The sequence below is a fragment of the Theobroma cacao genome, chromosome 2 (assembly GCF_053813885.1).
Source record: "Theobroma cacao isolate CCN51 chromosome 2, ASM5381388v1, whole genome shotgun sequence".
In the NCBI taxonomy this organism is placed as follows: Eukaryota; Viridiplantae; Streptophyta; class Magnoliopsida; order Malvales; family Malvaceae; genus Theobroma; species Theobroma cacao.
This window is the reverse complement of record NC_142640.1, coordinates 37,236,708-37,241,668: the sequence shown is the minus strand read 5'-3', so window position 1 is coordinate 37,241,668 and position 4,961 is coordinate 37,236,708. Positions and strand designations below refer to the sequence as shown.

The window sequence follows — 4,961 nt, the reverse complement described above, 5'->3', positions numbered from 1 at the left end:
CGAATGCCGATCGAAACCCCGCAAGGCTTAGCATCAACTTCCGCATCTCCCCGGTGAGCGATAGTTATTAAACATCGCATTTCAAGAAATCATAAGTTGTTTCCAACTCAAAACAATAAAAATATTATTTTCTAGCTCACTGGGGCATTTTCGTCATTTTCTTTTTTTTTTTTTTTTTCAAATTTCGAAATCCGAAAAAATGTAATATGTAAGTGGAAACACATATTTCATGATTTAAATTAAATTTTGAAGTCTAAAACATTCGTTTAAAGTAAAATTATAGCTATTTGAATATAATAAAAATATTAAATAAAATATTCTATTTTCTTAAAACACAATATTTTCAAAGTCTTCCTAAAATAACTTTTGTAGCGTAAGAGTAAAATAAATTTATTCATATAATAATAAAGATAATTAAAGTATGAAATTTCGTTTACAGTGACACGTGGCCCCCCCAATTAACCAAGAAGGTGTAGAGCTACGAACCTTTACTTCCTATGATGCAACTCTGAGATTAATTCTCGTCTTAATCAACTATCAACAAACTGTCCTGAGCCTGAAAAATGGATAGGAAGAGGGGTGAGATTAAATAATCCCAGTGAGTAAACAATTACCATCAAAAGCATCTAAAGCCGAGTAGATGGAGACAATATAAAAACGTTATATCTCAATAATGTTCATAACACGAAATTCGTTTCAATCTATACCAAATAATTTCTTTTCATCAAAATTTTCCCGACTTATGAATTTTTTTAAACTTGGCCCCTGCCAATATCATTCTCGCGGGTACCTTCGTCAAGGTATCCCACTAAGACCGCCAAGGCTGTTCAATGACCCATACCCATAAACATGTTTTCACATCTGACACATAGCCGTTCCTTGGCGTTGGCTGAGTCTCACTCTCACGTGGTGGCCCAAACGTGAGGTGCACTCAAATCATACCTCAGGAGATACTTCACCCAACATCTCCCCCCGGAGGTAAGTATATAATTGAGTTACCGTGCCCCTCTCATAGGCAGTCCACGGAAACCCCCACCACTGCAGTGATTGTTTAATATACCACCAGACCCATAAAAATTCCAGTAGCATAATATGGCGAATAAAATGTAATCCAGTCTACCGAGACCAATCCAAAATTGTTCATATATTTCATGCCAACCCCAAAAATTTAGCCATCATGCTACCATAGTGTCATAAGCCCCAATTTCAATAACATATAAAATCATAAATTTCAACACAGTCTCCATATACTCAATTTTCCCAAAACAATATTTGATTTTAAAACCAGTATAAATCTCATTTTTATTAAAAAAACATTTTAATTGGAAAACATAATATTTTATAATTTAAATTCACCATTCAATAAAAGCATCAAACAAGTATAATTACTCTAGATATTTAAGACGATAAATTGTCCACTCACAGTTCTAGGAGTCGATGTACTCCTAATCTCAGTCTTCAAGCACAATGTTGGTACTTTTACCAGTGTAATTTGCTCACCACCTATCCACAATGTACAATACATAATTCACCACATCAATGCTTGACCATTATAAAATCAATTCAGGCTTGGTATATATGCATGATATGACATGCAACTTATCCGACTACCGCTTAAATGCGGTGCTAACCTAATTCGGCCTATTACTCGATTAAATTACTAACACGTCCAATTTAATCTCAAATTAATTTTTTTTCAATTTCTATACCTCAATTGCACCCAAATTGACTTAATGTCCCTCAGTGTGGTGCAAATTATCAGTCCCGATAATAAATTACGAAAATACCCCTAATGGGTAAAAATTCGTATTTTTGCTCTGAAAATTTCTATTATTTTTCTAGACTCATAATTCATCATTATTCATCATAATTGCTCAAGTAAACATCAAGATCATCAGCCAATATTCCCCTAGAAAATTCAGCCAATAATGGTAATGGAGGAAAATAAATTCTTCTCTAGTTGTTTTGTTCCTAAATATGCTAAACTAACTTAAAACACTAACATAACTTAAAATCAAATTAATCTAACAAGTTTCTCTCTCCTAACCCATTTTTCCAGAATTGAATTCATCCTCAAATCACATGATTCAACCATGGAAAATGATGAGAAATGCATGAAAATGATAAATCTTAAGCTAAGCTTGAAAAATCATACCTTTAAACACTTGATTCCTTGAAAAATCACACTTTTTCTTTGAATTTTCTCACTCTAGGGTTTGTTCTTATTTCTCTCTCTCTCCTGCTGGTTTTGGCTGACCCTCCAAATGAAGAATTCTGGAATTTGCAAGCCTTTTAATAGGCTTAATAAAATATTATTATTTTATTTATTTTTTTGAATATTTTATTATTTTATTTTTTCTAGCCATCTTTTTGACTTTCTTTTTCCACCACTCAATCCTCTTCACTTATCCATGTCTTCCATGAAATTTCTAGACTTTTCCAAAGTTTTGGTGGAGCAAATTTTTAAAAATTACACTTTTACCCCCGTAAAGTGAAAAATTACATTTTTGCCCCAAAAATTGAAAAATTACCAAAATGCATAATTTTCACTCCTTATACTCATATCATGCTCCATTTAATCAAATTTGATCTAAATTCTCTCGAAAAATTCAATTTTGTCCTCGGGTGGTAAAATTACGATTTTGCCCCTAGATAGTGAAAATTCTGGTTTGACTCCGAATTGATCCTCGAACTCCGAATTACCATTTTGAGTCATCCCTGAACTGTGAAACTCTTAATTTCACCTTAAAATTCCTATTTGAACTAGTTCGAGGCTTAATCGACTCAATGATACCATTAGGGGCAATATCGTCTTTTAACGATTTCTCGAACTTCCTAAATATACAAACATTCTATCGAGCATGTGAATGACATTATAATTATTTTACAAAGCAGGGTTTGACAACACTACCCCCCTTAAAATAAAATTTTGTCCTCAAAATTTCACTTATTAACTCAAAGAAAAGGCGGGGTATTATCTTTAATTCGATGCTCAACTTCTCCTGTTATCTCCTTTATAGGGAATCTTAATTCACTAAAAATCATTCTTTATTTTAGTTAATCACAATATCAACCCCACATATGTGTATATGCTTTATAATCCCATTTATGCATCTAAGATCTATCTTGATTTAATCATCGCATATGATGCAGTATCATAATTCCTCAAAGTCATCCCTTTGTCCTTAATCATCTTTCGTGCCTCTATATTGCTTTGTATCCTTCTTGTATTTCAACATCAATTTATTGCTTAAGATTTAAGTTCATTTGAACTTTGTATACCTCAAGTATTTTTTAGTTCTAATTTCCACAATATAGTAAGAAATTCTTACAACCATATTCCATATGAACTCATTTACTATATTATTCTTGAAACCTTTATTTACACGTCCATCACTTGGTATTTACATCCCCTATCACTATTTTACACCTTCGTCTAACTTTTCACTCACTTTCTCCAGATCGGACTCGTGCTTCATCTTCCGTTACAGCGAAAACTCTTGTTGAAGAACGAGTCAATGGCCTCAAAGGTGGTTGTGCTGGGGTGTTGCTACCCATTTCAGATCGTACAGCTACCCCCTGCCTCGGGTGTACTCCAGAGGAATCTCTCCTCTGCATATCCGTATGAGTTAATGGGGATGGAGCAACTACCGTAGCCCGTCCTAACTGTGGGCAGTCACTCCTAATGTGGCCCGGCTGGTCACAATGAAAGCATCTTATGCCCCAACATTCCCCAACATGATATCTCCCACATTTTTCGCATTTATTTAAACCTCCAAAACTCTTCTCGAAAGTACTACTCATCCCAGACCTGCTAAATCTCGGAGGTCTCTGCTGTAACTGTGAAAGTGGGGGTCGAGGAGATATCACCGGAACAGAAACAGTACTTTCAGAAGCAGATGTGTCCTTACCTCTTTTGGGCAGTTGACTAGAGGATACATTCGGGTTTCTCCTCTTTGCAAACTCAGCTCGCATTCTCCGATTTTCATTCGTGAGTTTTTCGGCCCTTAAAGCCATCTGTACAACTTCTTTATGAGGCTCTCGGCCTGTCACAGTCATCCTCTCTCTGATCTCGTTACGAAGCCCTTCTTCAAAATAACTAGCTTGATCTTGCTCAGACTTCACCAGGTCCAGCACATATGACATCAGCTCGTTAAAACGAGCCTCGTACTCTTCTATGGTTAAATTCCCTTGTTGTAAACTTAGGAATTCTCTCTTCTTCTCTTTTTGATGAAAATAGGTGTAGTATTGACCGTCGAATTCTTGTAGGAAGTCTATCCAAGTCAACGAAGTAATGGAACGTGATTTTACCGAGCTCCACCATGTACGAGCCCTCTTCTCTAGTAATCTTGTGGCCACCATTAACTTCATATCATCATCCAATTTCATATCCACAAATGTCTCCGTTACCTGAGTAATCCAATCTTTAGCTGCAGTTGCATCCAAATCACCAACAAAAGAAGTGCAACCCAGCTGCCTAGCTTCCTTAAGCTTTTTGGAAATGGAGACATCTGGCACTGGTGGTGGAACAAGAGGTGGTGGTGGTGGCACTGGAGATACTGCTGGGGGAACAGTATGAGGGACTCGACTAGCTTGAGCTTGGCCCATAATGACATTAAGAAAAGCTGCTAATGCCTGGACTACCTCAGGAGACATGTCAGGAACACCAGGAGTAGCAGTAGGTGGTGGAGGAGGTGGAGGAATCTCAGTAGGCTCAACAGCAGGTGCTGCTCGAAAACTAGGTGCAGCAGACTCCCCTTCCACGGGATCTGGCGGACTAAGTATAGCACGGCCTCTTCCCCTCCCTACTGACCTATAGAGAGGTGGACGCCCACGTCGAGGAGGCATGGTACTCTACAATAAGAAATGGAATAGACTTAGATGACTTTAAATTCTATATGCAACTAACTCGATATAACCTAACTTAACTTGACTTACTTAACTTAACTTAACTTGGGCCA

The 4,961-nt window shown here is 36.7% G+C and overlaps 1 long non-coding RNA gene across 1 annotated transcript; it reads right to left on the bottom strand.

Annotated features, from left to right (window-relative positions):
• Nucleotides 1-518: 518 nt before the first annotated feature.
• Nucleotides 519-2,568, bottom strand: LOC148764221 (uncharacterized). The gene is made up of 3 exons (XR_016024782.1): nucleotides 2,156-2,568; nucleotides 1,424-1,503; nucleotides 519-556 (listed from the first exon to the last, which is right to left on the bottom strand). It is a non-coding gene; the product is annotated as an uncharacterized LOC148764221 (long non-coding RNA).
• Between the last annotated feature and the right edge of the window lie 2,393 nt (nucleotides 2,569-4,961).